We start from the raw sequence: 19375 nt of genomic DNA on the forward strand, positions 1-19375 counted from the left end.
CTCTACGAAATGAGCGTCTGCCCAAGGACTTCAAAGGCCCTTGTAAGGTGCCTAATTACACAGCAGATCAGCCCCCTGAGGCGTGGGTGGAGAGTTATGAGATGGACATGGAGATGCTGGATGTTAGTGAGGTTGCATACGCTAAGTACTTCACCATGATGTTAGAGGGGACGGCTTGCACCTGGTTGAAGGGGCTGTCGGCTAACTCCATCGGGTCATGGGCAGAGCTGAAGGTCCGGTTTATCCAGAATTTCAAAGATACGTGCAAGCAGCCCATGTCGATTGTAGATTTGGTTTCTTGCATTCAAGCTGAGGGTGAGTCAATGACCAGCTGGGTGCGCCAGGTCTCGGCTATCATACATTCTTCAGAGAACATCAACGTTGGCTCAACGGTTCTAATGTTGGAGAAAAATTGTCGTTTCATTCCACTCAAGCAGAAACTTGGGCGGCTTAAGCGTCATTGCAACGACATGGGGGAGCTTATGGCGGCTCTTGTCAAGTATGCCAACTCTGATGGTACCAAGGACCCCGACTCTGAGGATGAAAGATCGGGAAAGGGAAAGAAGAGTAACGACATGAAGGGACAACAGTACAACCCAGCCAATCAGGGTGGCAACAGTAAGCGCAAAGCAGATGATTTCGTAGCTAACACCGGTGCGCGAAGTTCTAACCAGCGTCGTAAGGGGGCACTGACTCAAGGGATGAGGTTTGACCATGAGGCAATATTGAGTCAGCCATGTCCAAAACACGGAACGGATCAGAAGCCAGCTACGCATTCATGGAAGGATTGCAGTATAATGAGACACTTCAGGGAGTCTATCCAGCACAACCGTGGCCCGAACGGCGGTTCAGGATCCGGCTCTCATGGTCTGGGTCATGGAGGCGGCGGCTCAAATTCCGGGTTTCATGGCCAGGGTAATCAAGGCGGTTACAACCAGCAGAATAATTGGGGGAATCAGCAGCAACAGTCCAGTTATCAGAGCAACCCGAAGCAATTGAACAGTGGGCAGTACCACGTCTTCACTACCAGCCTATGTAAGCGGGATCAGAAGCTGCATAAGAGGGCAGTGAATGCTGTTGAGCCGGCGGTGCCACGTTACTTACGGTGGTCAGAGCAGCCTATTGTGTGGAGCCGTGAGGATCACCCGCCCCGGGTTGATAATCCGGGTCACCTGGCACTGGTGGTGGCGCCTCAGGTCGGAGGCTATAAGTTTACTAAGGTACTCATGGATGGAGGAAGCAGTATTAATATACTTTATTATGAAACCTTCCGTCGATGGGGCTGACTGACAAAAATCGTAAGCCGTCGAACATCGTTTTTCATGGGGTGGTGCCTGGTAAGTCGGCATATCCAGTGGGTAAGATATCTTTGGAGGTTGCCTTTGGAGATGAGCATGATTCCATATCTGAGACTCTGACCTTCGAGGTGGTTAAGATCAAAAGCCCTTACCATGCTCTGTTTGGGCGGCCGGCTTATGCTAAATTCATGGCAAGACCCTGTTATGTTTATTTGCAGCTTAAGATGCCGGGTTACAAGGGCACCATTACGGTGCATGGGAGTTGCAAAGTGGCCTTGGAGTGTGAAGAGGGCAACAATGCTTATGCTGAATCAGTTTGTGCAATAGAGGAGCTGAAATTTATAAGGATAATGTTGACCCAGCGGACATGACGTCCTTAGAGAAGCCAACCACGGAGCATGATCCTTTGTTAAAGTTTAAATAGGCAGATGACACTAAATTGGTTGATTTTGTTCCTGGCGATTCATCTAAGCAGTTCAACATCAGTGCCAATCTGGATCCGAAATAGGAAAGCGCGATCATCAAGTTCATCCATGAAAACCGGGACATCTTTGCATGGAAGCCTTCAGACATGCCGGGTGTACCGAGGGAACTCACTGAGCACACTGTTAATATCGATCCGAAATTTAAGCCGGTGAAGCAATTCCTCCGTCGTTTTAACAAGGAGAGATGGAAGACCATTGGTGAAGAAGTGGCCCGGTCTTGGCATCCGGGTTTATCATTGAAGTTTTTCATCTTGAGTGGTTGGCTAACCCAGTGTTGGTGCTCAAGAAGAATGGCACTTGGCGGATGTGTGTGGATTACACGGACTTAAACAAGGCTTGTCCGGCTGATCCATTCGCTCTCCCTCGTATTGATCGAATCATTGATGCTACGGCGGATTGTGAGCGTTTGAGTTTTTTGGATGCTTATTATGGTTATCATCAGATCAAGATGGCAGTTAAGGACCAGGAGAAGACAACTTTCATCACTCCGTTTGGAGCCTTCTTCTATGTGTCTATGCCCTTTGGGCTCAAGAGTACCCAGGCGACTTACCAGCGGTGTGTGCAAAATTGCCTTCATAATCAGATCGGGCGTAATGTTCATGCTTACGTAGATGATATTGTGGTGAAGTCAAGGAAGAAGGAGACCTTGATTGATGATTTGAAGGAGACATTTGATTATCTCTGGGTCTACAAGATGATGCTTAACCCGGCCAAGTGTGTTTTTGGTGTACCAGCAGGCATGCTCTTGGGCTTTCTGGTTTCTAACAGAGGCATTGAAGCTAACCCGGAGAAAATCAAGGCCATTACTTCATTGGCTAAGCCGGCGTGTGTTAATGATGTTCAGCATCCGGCGGGTCGTACTGCGGCCCTAAGCCGGTTCATAAGCTGGTTAGGTGAGAAAGCTATTCCTCTTTATCAGACGATGAAGAAGATAGATCATTTTGTTTGGAGTGATGCTACTGATCAAGCGTTTGAGGATCTAAAGAAACAGTTGGCTGAGCCGCCCGTTCTTGCTGCCCCTATTGATAAGGAGACTCTGTTGTTATATGTGGCTACTAATAGCCGGGCCATCAATGTAGCTACTGTGGTGGAGAGGAAAGAGGCAGGCAAGGAATATCCGGTTCAAAGGGCCAGTTTACTACATCAATGAGGTACTTATTGAGTCCAAACATAGGTATCCGCACTGGTAGAAGCTTGTGTATGGGGTCTTTATGGCAAGCTGGAAGCTTAAGAAATATTTTCTGGGTCACCCCATTACTGTCGTCAGCTCTTCTCCTTTGGGGGACATCATCCAAAATAGAGAAGCCACGGGCTGGATTGCCAAGTGGGCCATTGAGCTTGGGCCCCATAGTTTGAAATATGCGCCTCGTACGGCCATCAAGTCACAAGCACTCATGGATTTTATCAATGATTGGACAGAATTGCAGACACCAGAGGAAAAGCCAGATAACACATATTTGACTATTCACTTTGATGGATCCAGGCAGTTGGAAGGCTCGGGGGCTGGAGTTGTCTTGACTTCCCCACGAGGTGATAAATTTTCTTATGTCCTCCGGTTAATGTTCCATTGTACTAACAATGCAGCTGAGTATGAGGCCATGCTTCACAGTCTTCAGATGGCTAAGGATATGAACTTAAGCCGGGTGAGGTGTTTCGGCGATTCAGATCTGGTAGCTCAACAAGTTTCTGGCACTTGGGATTCTAAGGATCCGCTCATGGCGGCTTATCGTCGAGAGGTCGACGCTATTGCGGGTCACTTCAAAGGTTACCAAGTTGAGCATATTGATCGCAAGAAGAACGAGGCGGGTGACACTTTAAGCCGGTTAGGATCTCAGCGTAAGTCGGTCCCACCTAACACCTTCCTGGATGTCCTGCTTAACCCTTTGGTCAAGTTGTCTACTGAGGAGGATCTTGCTATTCCTGACCCGAAAGCACAGTTGGTGGCGGCTCTTCATACTATTCCTGATTGGACAGTGACGTATCTGGCTTACATGACCCAGGGCGAGTTGCCTAAGGATGAGATTTTAGCCAGGTAGATAACCCAGCGATCTAAGTCAATGACGATTGTTAATGGGGAATTGCACCATCGCAGTGTTACAGGGGCGTTTTAACGTTGTGTTTCGTCTGAAGAAGGTTGTGATATTTGCAAGAGATTCATGAAGGAGATTATGGTCATCATGCCGGTTCTAAATCTCTCATCGCCAAGGCTTTTCGTCATGGTTTTTATTGGTTGACGGCTCATCTAATGCTGCGGATTTGGTCAGCAGATGTGACAGTTGTCAGAAATTTTCACGGCGAGCTCATGTTCCGGCTCAAGAGTTGAGGATGATTCCAATTACTTGGCCGTTTGCGACTTGGGGGCTTGATATGGTTGGGCCTTTTAAGAGGTCCCCAGATAAAAAGACCCACCTTTTGGTAGCAGTTGACAAGTTCACTAAGTGGGTCGAAGCAGAGCCAGTTAGCAAGTGTGATGCTGCAATGGCGGTTAAATTCATCAAGAAGGTGATTTTTCGTTTTGGCTTTCGCACAGCATTATAACAGATAATGGTACTAATCTGTCTGAAGGTGCTATGAAAGAATTTTGTCAACAAGAGTATATTCGACTTGATGTCTCCTCTGTGGCTCACCCCCAGTCCAATGGTCAAGCGGAACGGGCTAATCAAGAAATTTTGCGAGGTATTAAGCCATGGCTTATGGTTCCTTTGCAAAGAACGCCGGGTTGTTGGGTGGAAGAGTTACCCTCAGGGTTATGGAGCATCAATACAACCCCTAACAGATCTACAAGTTACACACCTTTCTTCATGGTTTATGGAGCAGAGGCGCTTCTACCAAGTGACATCCGTCACAATTCACCCCGGGTAGCGGCTTACGTTGAAGCTGACAATGAAAAAGCATGTCAAGACGCACTTGACCTTTTAGATGAGGAGCGTGATATTGCGGCGGCTCGTTCGACAATTTACCAGAAAGATCTGCGTCGTTATCACAATCGTCGGGTTAAAACCAGAACCTTTCAAGAAGGCGATTTGGTGCTCCGGCACATCCAAGATCAAACGGATATGCATAAACTATCACCGTGGGAAGGACCTTTTATGGTCGACAAGAATCTGCATAATGGGTCATATTACCTTATCGATGTTCAAGACCACAAGGACTCACGCACATCGTAGGAGGAGACTTGTTGGCCGTGGAACGTTGCTCATCTTCGGCCTTACTATACTTGAGCCACCAACTCTCATGATGTACATAATCTGATGGTGTATATATTATAGACAGTATAATAAAGCCGGCATCCCTGATAAGTCAGGGCCTCTGTCGTTTCACTTTTTTGAAGCTGAGTCTTTATCATCTTCTTACACGTTCATTTAAGAGGCTTGACGCCCAAATTGTAGGGACCAACGAGAGTTGGATGCGCAGCACAGCTCAAACATAGGTCCCTAACAAGCACAATTTGTCAGTATGTCACTTGGGGGCTTCCTGTTCAAACATAGGCGTATTCGACCAAAGAGAACATAACCTTTCTGGGTCATCCTACCTGTAGCCAGCTGCTTCAACTCCATCAGGTCATCCTGATTGACCCGTCGAACTCTTAACAATCAGTCTTTACGGTGTATTCAACCAAGATCTGAGCTCGTTAAGGTTAAAACGTCGGTTTTTCACGTGAGTGTACGACGTACAGATAGTCAGGATAGATCCAGGCTTCATAAGTCGCCTTCCTTGAAACTTGTATAAATCGACCCGTGATGTATGCTGTTACTCTGACCCCGCGTACTCCTGATAAGTCTATAAAGCAAGATACGACTTTATCTGGGTTCAAATGTCGATTGGGTACTGTGAGTCAGGCTCACGGATAGCACGTACCTTCCAGTGGCTCCGACTAGTTTCATTGAAGAAGACACTTTGGTTTGGCGGCCCGGAAAAGCCTTGAATTTTTTGCTTTCTTTTCTTTATACGACTTCTTTTTTGCCATCTGGTTTTTACACATCGGGTCAAGCTGCCCTATTTATGGCTCATATTTGAAGCATATTTTGGGTTTCTACAACCCGCCAGGATGGCCGACTCTAAAGTCATCAAGAGTATCATAATATTATGTTTGGAGTTATCGTTCTACAAACTTCAAACCGGATCAAGCTGTTAAACCGGCAGCGGCAGTTTAAGCACATGCCACAGGTATGATATTTTATTATGTTAAACATTATGGCCAGACCAGCCCTGGTTATGGACAGCTCTTCCCAGTGGCCTTTAATTGGGTATCATGACCCGCCCGGCGGTAAACCACCAGGGCACTTGTGACTTGTTTGTGTGCAGGAGAATAATCAAGTTTGATCTGCATAAATCAATATTGTCATAAGAGTAAAAGGATCATCTTTCAAATTGGCGGATCAGTAGTACTGCGCAAAATAAGAAACGTGCACGATGGCATGACAGATTCAAGTTTTTTACTACCCTATTATATGACTCCATGAGCCAAATGGGATCAAGTGGTTTTTTCCAAGAATCAAATATATAAACCGCCTGGCGGTTCACTCTTCTTGGCCTTGCTAGCTTGAGGCTTCTGGGTCATCCTTCTCCGGTTCTTCGTCCTCTTCTGCCGTCTGAAAGTTTGGTGATGACCAATCGATACCAGATAAAGCTTGAATTTCAGCATCGTCATCTATAAGATTAGACAGCTCAACTTCAAGGGCGAAAGTAAGCTTACGGATTGGGGGGATTAAGTCCATCACTCGATAAGCCAGAGTCAGCACCTTCTGGTTCTCCTTGTTATAAGCCGGATGGTATTTTGAAAGGTCTGAGTCATTAGCAATCATAGTCGCCATTGGACGAATCGCTCTCACACAAGCAGAGAAGTCCTCCTGATCAAACAGCGTACCATCCTCTTTCAAGCTTGGGTAACCAGTGGCTACCTGAGACGGGTCAAGCTCTGGTACCCATGCCTTGGCCTAGCTCAAAGCCGTCACAACACCAGCTCTCGCAGACAATCGCTTCATTTCATCCATCCTAGCAGGAAGCATAGAAAGTTTTTTCAGTACATCTATCAAAAGAGTAGGCGCCTGATTCGTTGGAGAAATTGCAGCCAGTGCATGTTGAGTTCCAGTGTACAGCTGTTCGACAAGTGTGTAGACAACTTTGAGCTTCACAAGCATGTCCTGGTTAAGGTTGCTGCTCCTGGGACCTGAAAAATCACAGATTGGTTAAATGGCGGTTTATATTATCATGACAAGAATTCACTTTTTGATGATTAGCACAGCGACTCACCAAAGATAGCAGAAACCATCTGAGAGACACGGTGCTTTAAGCCAGAGAGTTCAGTGGGTTTTTTTTACAGAAAGACTGTAAGGGAACCCCGTACAGTATAATTGGTGCAACAAACCCAAATTGCAAGTACCATGCCTTGAACCTGGGTGGGTGGGAAGGCATCAGCCCCTTCACACCACTAGGCTATGCCTTAGTCTGCGGAGAGTTCAGTGGTTACTTCTTGAAGAGCTGCCTTAGCTTTTTCAGCTCGCTGCGTTAAAGCAGTCTTTTCTTCAGCCCAAGTGTTTTTCTCCGTCTTAAAACTGGTCTTCAGCTTTTCCGATTCAGCTATGCTAAACTGGAATTTGGCTTCAGTTTCCGGATTTCAGACTCCTGATTCGCTAGCCGGGTCTTTGCCTCATTTAGCTGTGACCCAAGTTCAGTAGTAGCAGCCTGTATGAAGCGCAGACTTGTCAAACACATTCATGGCGGATTACAAGAATATAAGTCCCAAGTCCTTTGCAAGCAACAACACTTGGCACTTGGGGGCTAATGTCTGCCAAGAATTTCTTCAAGTAAAACGGCTCTTAAAATAAATTCCCAAGCACTTTGCAAGCAAGACTACTTGGCACTTGGGGGCTAATGCATATCGCTTGTATCTTCTTAATAATGAACCGGGTGTGCTGTAAACAATCACAGCCGATTCATGAGGGCTACACAGATAAGCTCTCCTTTCTTAACTAATGATAAACAGGACCGGCACATTCATGTTGATTAAACCGTCCCTTCGGGACTACGGATGCAATGCTAAATTTGCTTAAACATCCGGTTTAATTTTAAACTGACCTTGGAGGGATTCTACGATAAGAAGCTTATGGATTATTCTAAGTCTACAGCCTATTCAATTTTATCATAACCAGTAGACTTGGGGGGCTGGCAGGATGTACATAATTATTCAAAGGTGGAAGTCATACCTCATACTTTTGGTGTATTTGTTTCGCCATATCAACTTCAAGATTACGGCTGGAGTGTACTTGGCTAAGGTAGCCACATAGTATCTCACAGCTGCTCAATTGGGCATAATGAGAGACGTCAAACCTCGTCTTTCACCTTTTAATAACCTCTTGCTTAGCAGTATGCTTGGCCAAAGCTATTGGATTTCCCGGTTCTGTAAGCCGGTGCGAGTGATCAGAACATCATTAGTGTGAGTCTTTGACGGCTTAAGTGGGCTTGATGATCTAGGGTTTGAAGAGTTAATACTGGTGTTGGCAGCACGGAGATCCGGAATCTAGGTGAAACATCAGGGGCAGGGTCATCTGGTTGTTTTTCAGAAACATCAGATGCAGAGACTTGATGTTTCGGTTCAACAACTTTATGATCCTCGGCTGGCTTGGAAACCCTTGTTTTCTTGCTAGGCTTTGCTTGTCCACTACACAGGTGGTGATAAGTTAGAATAAGCATAAGAGTATAAAGCGATACAGAATAAAAGATAATTGTTGTTACCCAAGGGCAGTTTTGAAAGCCGATAATTCGGTTTACGATGAGTCGCCAGAGGAAGAACGGGCAATCTCCTGGTCAATTGAATCAACAGAGTTAAGTGGTAAGTAAATAAGACCCGCCGGCAGGTGAAAGAATTTAAAGTTAAAAAGAACCTCGTTTTGATGTTTTCGAGGAGCGGGAGTGTTCGGTAAGCCGGAGGACAATTCTTCACCTCCACTGGTCCGGGTCTGACATCGATTCTCATGTTGCTGTTGCTTCAGAAGAAAATGAGGATCTAAATAAGCCAAGAGGTGTGAAAAACTTACTTTCCGGGTTACTTGTCAAAGTTTCTGTCTTGGCAAAGTTTCTGAGCCGGAGGAAATAATAGTTACCTCTTCTTCAGCTGCTTGGCTGGCTCCCGTGTCATCCTGATAATAGTCAGTGCCAATAAGATGGTTGATAAACGAGCTAAGAGAGTCAAGGGCTACCTCCGACTCAGAGGTGTCATCCAGATTAAGTAGATCAGAGGCGCTTGGTTTCTTATTTCTCTTGGTTGTCTTATTGGTGGTTTTCTTGGCGGCTTTCTTGGCGGCCCTGGCCTTCTTGGCAGCTTCATGATCATACTCCTTTTTCCAAAAGTCAGAATTAGCCTGAAAAGGTCATCAGAGGTTGACTTAATAAAGTATTTGAATAATGAGATAAAGGTAAGTAAATTCAGAGACTCACATCCGGTGGCGGGTTAAGCTTGCAGAAAGTGTTCAGACCCACTTTGATGATATCTTCTAGATCTTCATTCAGAAGGGAATTAACCATTTTGTTAACCACCTCGTCAGTTAAGGGCGCAGAGCTGTGGCGCAGTGGATCTTTTACACCACCAGTGTAAGTGCACATTAAGCCAGTGTGACGACTCAAGGGTATAATCCGCCAAGAAACCCAGCACCTGACCAAATCAATGCCAGTTAACCCGTTTCCTAGCAGAGCTTTAACCTTTGCAATTGTAGGAGCAATTCTTGCCCGTTCGGCAGTGGTAAGTTTTTCAGGAAGATTGTTCTTTGGGTCCAGACGCTCGACACGGTAACCCGGCAGTGGGTTCTCGTCAGCCAAAGAGGTATCTTTGCAGTAAAACCACGTCTAATTCCAATCCTTGGGGTGACTCGGCAGACATGCATAAGGGAAGATGGCATCTCTTCTGCGTTGAATCGAGATTTCGCAGTTCCAAGCTGGGCCCGTTCGTGAACTCATTTTGGCCGTTCAAATGAAAATATTCTCTAAAGAGATCGACGTTGCGCTCCTCTTGAAGGTATACTTCGCAGAAGACTTGAAATTGCAGATATTTGACACGGAATTGGGTCCAATGTCTTGATGATGAATTTGGAAGAAGTGCAGAACATCTCAGAAAAACTTAGAGCCAGGTGGTGAGAAGCCCCGGTTCATGTGATCAGTGAATACAATAACTTCGCCATCCTTTGGTTGAGGCCTTTCTTCACCAGGTTCAGGGGCACGATAATGCATAACACTATTTGCGGGAAAGTACCCGATTTTGACAAAATCTTTGAGTGAGCCCTCGATGACGATGGAGGGAACCCAATTGCATGTATAGACTATATTTGGCGGCATTGTGAAGAGAGAAAGCCTAAAGGAAGGGAAAGTTTTGCCGGTTTAAATCAATTGGGGAAATCGCAAGTTAACAGTTACAATATATACTCAGAATGGCGGCTTAAGTGAGGACTAATGATATATGAGTAATTGTAAGCCGGACATATAAGCCGCCATGACACATACTGGTATTCAAGATCTGACAAAAGCAAAGTTTTACCAAGTATTGGGACAAACAGGTTTCACATATTGAAGCTATAAGTTTGGATTTGCAGCTATTCAGAAAAATGAAATAAAATTTGAACCTAAGGCGGCGGCAGCAGAAGAGTGGGGGTGCTCAGATGAGATCTATTGCAAAGAAGATATAGTCTGATATCAAAAAATAAGTGCTAAAACTGCTACCGTGCGAGTTCTATGCTATTTTCAGATCAAAGTTGTGCGATCTAGGACGGAGAAAGGGAAGAACGGTGATGAACACCAATGAACAGAGAAACCCTAACACAGATCTATGAGAGGAAAGACAGAGACTTACTGGCGATGGTTAAACAGCGGAGGAGCGACGCGGTGTTCTGGTCCGTTCAGGGTGATGCAGCGGCCAGAGTCAATGAAGGAGACGAAGGTCGACGGCGGCGGAGATTGGGTGCACTGGAGCGTCGCGAGGAGGAAGAAGAAGGAGATAAGGCAAATGGGAGAATGGAAAGTGAACCCGTGGCATACACGGGAATCGAGGAGACAAGAAAATGGATATGTGGCGGTGCGACCGCCTCGATTTTTGGAGGGTCAGTAAAGAAAAAGATTTAATTAAGATTTGGGCCGTGTGTAGTATTAATTACAGGTGATGTCGCAGCGGGTTACCGCAATTTCCGGAAATGGCGTCATGGCGGGTTACAATATTTCACAGGAAGATGAAGAAGGATTTTCCTAAGTGATGAAGATTGACATGAACAAGTTCAAATCAACCCGGGGCCTAATGTTGGGGATATAACTATTGGGTATGACCCGCCCAGGAGGGGCCGGGTTATCCCAATGGCGGTTCATCTAGACGAAGCCCATGAGTATGTGAAGGTGGCGGTTCATCTAGACGAAGCCCATGAGTATGTGAAGGTGGCGGTTCATGAAGTAGGCCTGCTAAGGGGACCAAACCGAGAGGCGGCTTAAGGCCCGTGAGTATAAACCGCCATGTATATGTAACTTGTATTATAAGGCATGTAAGATAAGTCACCAAGCCGGACACGTTTGTATGAGCCGGTCGGAACTCTGTAGGCTGCAGGGCGTCAACCCATGTATATAAGGGGACGACCCGGCAACGGCTTAGGGCAAGAAACAACAAGTCGAGTGCCAGGCAAAGCGTATTTGCTCCCTGGTAATTGAAACCCTAGCAGTACCACCTCAAAATGGAGTAGACTTTTACCTTCACCTCAAGGGGCCGAACCAGTATAAACTCTATGTGTCCTTTGTCCCGTTTAACCCCTTTAAGCTAACCTCGTTGCAATGGCTCCACAACTAAGTCCTTCTACAAGGACATCTGCCGTGACAATTCCACGACAGGAATCATGCCCCCAAATGTCTCGGAATAAAAATGGCAAGTTCATTGTAAAAACTATCTATAACTATCGATCTGATGTGGGCCCGGATAGATTTTCTAAACATCTTTGGTAAGCTAATGTTCCCCAGAAAATCAGAATCTGGCTTTGGAATGTCATTTCCACCAAAGACAACATGATCAAAAGAAAGTGGGTTGGCAACCCTTTGTATCATTTTGCCCAGAGTTTGAGAATATTCGTCATTTTGTTTTTCATTGTTCAACTACGTGTGATATGTAGATGCATCGGTCCTAATTCTAGGCATACATGTTTCTCAAAATATTTTTGGTGGATTCTCAGTAATTTGCCAAAAAATGGGTACCTGCTGATGGTAGGTTTAGGTGCTCTATGCTGGGCAATCTGGAAACTTCTTAGTCGGGCCTGTTTTGAGAAGAAACTTGTTGCTCCTCCGCTGAGTTTGTTTGTTATGCTTGTTCTTTCATGCACTACCGGGTAGGCAAAATGAAGGTGAACGAGTTGCACTGAAACATGGAGTGGTGGTTGTACAGACAGTGGCTTCGGAGCTCCATAATGATGGTCGTGCAGAGAGAGGAAGGGATATCGAAATGTTGGAAGCGAGAGATGTTGAGGATGATGAAATTGGTAATACTAGCGTTGATGATGTGATGAAGGAACATGAGTTTGAAACTCGATCCCTATAGTTTGCTAATGTTGTAAAGATGGTCAACCCCCCTCCCCCCTACATGGATGATGGATTTGAGGATGTTTATCTCCCCCATGTAATATATACTGTGATGGGTTGCCATGTAGTTTCTTACTTCTATTTGTTGCGGTGCATGCAGCAATGGTTGGCGACACTTTTGTTTAAGCCTTTTGTTGATTTTTTTTGTCTTTGCACCTGGATGCTTTTTGCTTGTTTTGTTCTGTTATCTTTTGATAATGGAACCAGATCCATAAAGACACACATTCACTTATATATTATGCATTGTGCTATTGATATATCATATAAAATCGCCCGCTGAAATCGCTAATCAAGACACTTGTGCCAAAGGCAGTAAGAATACAATAGAAATGGGGGGTATTTATTAGGGCACTTCCTCGTCGTGTACAAGGTGTGCCATACTCGAAGGCTTTAGTCAGACGGAGGCGCCTCTACCAACTTAGGTGCGTGGATCTGGGGTGCGTGTCCTTCTACACCGGCATAGTCCACCGAGATCAATGATTCAAACGCACGGCCTGGAAAGAAAACTTAAGTGTTAACCCAGAACATCAGTGGTACTTAACAACATCCAAGAACCTAAAAGAATCTACTCCCATATGCTTACTTTGTGCCAGAGAAGGGAGCTCAGACAAACTTGGACTGGGAGCCAGGTCCCTATGGTTCACTGCAACATGATTATAGAATAAGTTTAAGTATCGACCCTTGTGAGGTTAGTAAAAATATATGATGAAACAATTGTTATTCATTCAAAGAAATGATACGTAGAAAACAAAATACCTGATTGAAAGCTTCCGCGGCGTATACCAAATGCAGGTAAGGAACATAGAGAGACGACAAGGAAAATGAAAACAAGGTGGCAAAATTGGCTCTTCATTTTTGTTCTTGAAGCACAGTTTGTGTGTGTGGCGGGGGGGGGGGGGGGGGGGTGTTCTGCTATACACGCGGAAGGCATGCACATTGTTATTGTTTGAAGTATCGTAGGGTGAAATCTTTCCAGGATTTGGTTCTAATAACAAGAAATCTTTCAGGATTTATTTTTTGCAAGGTTAATGATTCTTTGTTGTTATGTTCATTTACGAGGATTCCTAACTCGACCCACTGTATTTAAAAGCAAACGAGGAGCAAGATTTAGTTTTTCAAATTTGTAGTCCATCCCACTACCATCAATACAAGATATGTTGGAACGATTTGAAGATCAATGAATACGCATAAAGATTTGTTGTTTCCCAAATCTGTCATACTTAATTGTGCATGGTTCGTTCTAATGAAGTATAATGGTAAGATATTTAGGCTCATTTATGGAGGATAATGTTTATTTACAACATAGATAGTGTTTGGTCATGGAAGATGCTATTTTGCAACTTAAGCGTTGTATACTACCCAATCAGTAGAAAACCGCGATGCCTATCTCTCGCTTACTGCGAGATGTACCCTTGTCTCACCTCTAGCGCTCCACGAAGTAGCCTGTAGCATCCTGGAGTGGTTGTCGCAAGCTTATATGGACAGCTTCACACGGTTTTAGAAGCTTCAGTGAGTCTAATTTTTGTATATTTTTCAATCGGTTTTCTTTGTGTTTCTTTTTTGTTATTTTGTTTTTTACTTTTTTCCTTAAAATTTTCAAATACATGTTGTGCTTTTTTACATGTTGTACATTTTTCGTACACAAACTAAACACTTTTTAATTACACGTTGAACATTTGTCAGATACATGTTAATATTTCCTTGAACTGAATACATGCTGAGCATTTTGCCAAATATGCATTATAATTTTTTATATAGGTTCAATGCTTTTTTATATATTGGTTGAACATTTTCCAAAATTCACCATGAACATTTTTTTGAATACACGTAAAAACTTTTTCGTAAATAACACGGATTTTTTAAAATGTACAATTATTTCAAATGTTCAACATTTCCCAAATGCTATTGAACAATTGTAATACACTTGAACATTTTTTATACACATTTCACAAATATATTTTTGAAGTGCCGGATTTTTTAAAATGTGATGAATATTTTTTTTGAATGATATGATTCTTTCTGCAAATTATGTGATCAGTTTTTTTACATCACATAAACATTATAATGCGCATGAAATTTTTGAAATTTAATTAAGAAAATTACTAAAATGTATATTTAGAATATTGAAATATAAATGAAAAAGTAAAATAAAATATGAAGGAAAACAAAGGAACGAAAGAAATTGTTTTTTGAGGCAAAGGAACGAAAGTTTTTGTGTGGGAAGGAACGAAAGAAATGAATGAAGCAAACTAACCACTCCAGAGTTGGCAGGCCCATTTAGAGGCGCTTCTAGGTTTGTAATGGGCTGGCTTATTAACTTCCACCCATTCCCGGTTTGTGGATACTTTCGGACGAATTTTTTTCTTCCGTTTTTACTCGTTTCTTATATGTTTTTTTTTAGGAAATGCCAACATGGCTAGTTTTGTTTCATCTCAAATAATGACAAATCATTCAAAATAAGGCTACGGATAAAAGAGGGAGGATTGTCCGTCCACACATCCGGAGGATCAACCCTAGCCCTTCTAGCCAGCTCATGAGCCACGCGATTCGATTCACGCGCACAATGCTCAAAACTAACATGGCCAAAATTATTACAAATCTCAAAGCAATCATTAAGAATAGGGGCCGCTACTGAATTAACTGCTCCTTGATTAATCTCCTTGACCAATTCTGCACAATCTGTGTGAACTAGCAGTTTATGAATACCCAGAGAATCTGCAAGTTGCAGACCCTTCTTCATAGCCATAGCTTCCGCTGTATATGCATCAATTGTTTTTTTTCTTGCATTTTACTCGTTTCTTATATGTTTCTATTACATTCGAGTCATGACTCATGAGACTACAAAACCCAAATGTGGCGAATTGGGGGAAGTGATAGACTGTGTTTCCCCTAAAAAAACATGTTCTATTTTATTTTATTTAAATTTATTTTTTCAAAATTAATGAAAGTTTTCAAATTCGTGACTTTTTTGAACTTTAGAATTTTTACATTTTGCATATATTTTCCCAAATTATTGAAATTTATAAAAAACTTGATTTTTTATAAAATTCCCCGTACTCTTTTTAATAATCATGAAGGTTTTTCAAATGTGTAAAGACCTTTAAAATTTGTAAAAATACTTGAATTTGTAATTTTCAAAATTTTCATCAATACTATGAGAATCCCTGAACAATTTTTAATACTAGTAATCATGCACATGCGAATGCACGTATCTAAATAAAATTGATCACACTGATATAAATCTTAAACAATAATTTTAAGAACATCACTAAATAAATGTATCTTTTATTCAAAATTGATGCTTCACCCTAGAAACGCAAAGCAGATAACATTCCAATCATCATCTACTTGTGAGCCACATATCGATCAATGTTGTGTGGCCTCCTCGTTGAAGAAATCGTCGACCACATGATCTTCACTCTCCTTCAACCAGAGTCGTTGGGCCAAACTAAATATTCACTGGACCCTCCGGCCTTCTGGTTCCAACTCATGAGTCAACTATGAAATGAATGACCCAACTCTCTGTTCATGGAAACTTTTCTTGTGGCTGCATAGAGGCTCTAGAAAGAGAGGAACAATAACCACTTCAGATTCGTGGCACCACATATTACCATCTGGATGAAGAAATTCAAGGACCACTTCTCTCTACTTGTATTAATATTTCCAGATTTTAGAAAATAAGGAATTCTGCTACTATAGAGATCTTAGTTGGAGATAACACCATTCAAATATATTCACACAGATTTTTTGTCACGGGAATATATTCACACTGTTCACAGCAAACATCAGTAACGAACTCTTTATATTAACATTTCAAATGACTTACACAACTTCCACTATACATAGGTAAATGAAAATGGGTGTATGCCTACATGATTGGCTTACAATTCATGACTCGATTCCATTGTTTGATGCTCCATCTAGCTCTAACTCTGATGTGAGTGGACACTATTTTACAGGAATGCTCACTGGATTTGAAAAGGACAATGTTTATAATAGAGGATGAAATAGTTACATGTCAATCTCAATACAGTACTACGAAGAAAGGCAAGGATACCATCAGTAGCGTAGTACAGCTGAGAGCTATCACCCGCCTTGCGACCAATAGATATAAAATATCAAAAAATGCTAAAAAATAACATTATGCCATCTTTTTTGAAAAAGATAAATTCCATGTTGTATGTACCAATAGCTCACTATTGAGTAGGCGTACATCTTAGAGACCATATTCTTTTTCATCCTATCACAACCCCATGACCTCTCACCCACACCATATTCTGCATGTTGTGGTAGCAAAACCAGTAATATTCTGCCGAGATATAAAACCATATATGAAAGAGATTTATTTTCACATACATGAATTCTTGCCCAAATACAAAAAAAACAAGAATTGTGTATCCAACGCAAGTTTACCTAGAGCATATACAGAATGCCATGTTACTCTTAATAACATTTTAAATACTTGATGATACATGGTAGTAAAAACATGTTTACAACAGAACAGAGGTTACCACAATGCCGTGTCAAGAGTTTTTTCCTCGGATGGCATCTATCAAGAGAAAAATACAGTATTTGAAAACACTTCATGGATAGAAGAGTGAGAAATATGGTTGCATGTAGGGCTGCTTACTTGCACCTAAGCTCTTGAAAACAAATAATGAACCCTTTGTTTCCATAGGTCAAAGACATATTCTAGCATATAAAAAACATGTCTAGAAACTTAACATTTTACCCCAGAGTGCTATAAATATTTTGTCGATTTTCATTTGGCATAAGCAAAAAGCTATGCAAAATTAATTTTGAAATTACTAATACAATACTCCCTCCGTCCGAAAAAGCTTGTCCTTCAAATGGATGTATCTAGCACCAAGTTAATGCTAGATACATCCATTTGATAAACAAGCTTGGGACAAGTTTTTTCGGATGGAGGGAGTATTTTATATAGGTTGTGAACAAAGCATCATGATTGTACAGTCAAGTCGTACAAAGTACGGACCAAAATTATGCGGCATCAATGAATTCAAGATATAATTCCTCTCCTCTACCAGGCTGATAATTATTTATCTGCACAAGTATGATGCAGACCCATATAATGGATATGCAAATGTAAAAAGAAGTAGCTGCTAAGTCCACTATTTAGGGATAGAGCAACTGCCATCTCTAGAGTAAAATAAAACTGTAGGATCCTCATAAACGTCTCTCGGAACAGCAACCTTTTTCTTCACTTCCTCCTCTCTTACCAGTACATTCTAAATATATGCAAGGGTAGAAAGAGATATAATTCAGCCCTGTTTACGCTGCTTCTAAAGGCATCTCATTATAGAATTTAGGATTGGTAAAATAAGTTTGCTTGACCAACAGTCATTTTGTGGCCACGGCTGGTTTCAAATAAGTTTTCTCTGGACAGGAAATATTTTTCATTGCTGGTGGCACATCTTTTGCCTTGTTTCAGAAAAACAATAATGCGAGTCGATCTTACTGGCCTATGGGCCCACATACACCAGGCACTGAAAGCTCCGGCGGGTGGTTGCGCAGCTTTCGGCCGTGGGAATTCAACGCGGATCATTGGCCGGCGCTAGCTACCGTACTAGCTGGAGTGAGCGCTGGCTGGTCGACCGAGGAAGTCCGGTTCTGCTAGACTGCTTGCACCGGCCTCTTTGACACGCAATTGGGTTCAGATTTCAGATTCTACATCGGAGAATTTCAGCTAACTTTGAGAAGGGCCTTTTGTGCTAGTACAAAAGTTGGAGAGAACGTAGACAGTGAAATTGGCCTAGTGTGACTTCTTTTATAGAAGTATAGGAGTAATACAGTTTCATCCCACTTTAATAATCTTTACAAAATGCATGGTTTTATTACAGTAAAAATGAACAAAACCATACACCTCAAGAAGGATTTCGATGCACATAGACCTTCATATATATCAAAGAGAAAGTTTCCAAAAAGGAAACAAAAAAAAGAGAGAGAGAAGGGGGGCACATCGGAGCTGTTCTGCTCTCGGGCCCAAACAATGTCGGAAATCGAAGGAGGCAAACCGAAGGAGGCGACCCAGTCTCGGCGGCGCTACGAGGACCAGCTCCTGAGCAGCCCCGGCCTCCCGAGCATCTGGTCCAGCGCGAGCACGACGGCCATGGCCAGCGACACGTCCATGCCCGCCGGCCGCACCACCATCCGGAACACGTCCGTGCCGACCGCCTCCTTGGGCTGCACCTCCACCACCGCGCGCCGCTGCTCGTCGTACACCGCGCAGCACCGCCGCGCGTACGACCCCTCCACCTCGTACCGCGCGCCGCCCGCGCACGCCGCCACGTGCGCCGTCGACTTGCCGCCGCCGCGCATGTACTGCGGCGTGCGCTTCACCGCGTACAGCGGCGGCGCGCGCGTCTCCTCGCCGGGGAACACCAGCCACTGGTCGCCCATGAGGCTGATGGCCTTTTTGCGGCGCACGGTGAGCACGGGCCGCCCCGCCGCGTCCATGAGCACCACCTCCGCGCGGGAGTCGGACGCGTAGATGTCCACGCGGTACACCAGGTTGCCGCTGGCGTCGAACACCGTGAACCCCCGGCAGTTGAAGAGCAGCGACTTGCGCCACACCGTCAGTGTCACCGGCTCGTCGTCGCGGGCCGCCGCCGCCGCCGCCATCCCCAGAGACGGCACGGCCAGGTTCGGGTGCACCTTCGCCATGGCCACACTGAAGACTAGACTAGATAGATCGAGGAGCAGGGAGAGGTGAGCCGAGAGCTGCTGCTGGTTGGTCTACCAAGGGATCGGTGGAGACGAGGAATAGATCAATGGAGCTTGTCTGATTTGGTCACGGTGGTATCAGAAGTATATATACAGGGGTGGTGGACAGGAATGCCCCTGGGATAATTAGGTTGGGTGGGCAGGGTGATGCGGCTCATGGCGCTCACGTGTATGGGGGCAGGGGATGACATTAACAACTCTCTTGATTCTTGATAGTGCCATGCCACTTCGGTGAAATCCAAGATTAGTGAGTCA

General features: G+C 43.8%; 1 long non-coding RNA gene and 1 pseudogene across 1 annotated transcript; both read right to left on the reverse strand.

Moving 5' to 3' along the window:
- Positions 1-12605: 12605 nt before the first annotated feature.
- On the reverse strand, positions 12606-13254 carry LOC125531143 (uncharacterized). The gene is made up of 3 exons (XR_007293115.2): positions 13133-13254; positions 12960-13019; positions 12606-12870 (listed from the first exon to the last, which is right to left on the reverse strand). It is a non-coding gene; the product is annotated as an uncharacterized LOC125531143 (long non-coding RNA).
- A 4880-nt stretch (positions 13255-18134) lies between these two features.
- LOC125531144 (protein LURP-one-related 8 pseudogene) lies at positions 18135-19189 on the reverse strand (annotated as a pseudogene).
- Between the last annotated feature and the right edge of the window lie 186 nt (positions 19190-19375).

This window comes from Triticum urartu, chromosome 1A (genome assembly GCF_056163025.1).
Source record: "Triticum urartu cultivar PI428250 chromosome 1A, HENAU_Tu73, whole genome shotgun sequence".
NCBI lineage: Eukaryota > Viridiplantae > Streptophyta > Magnoliopsida > Poales > Poaceae > Triticum > Triticum urartu.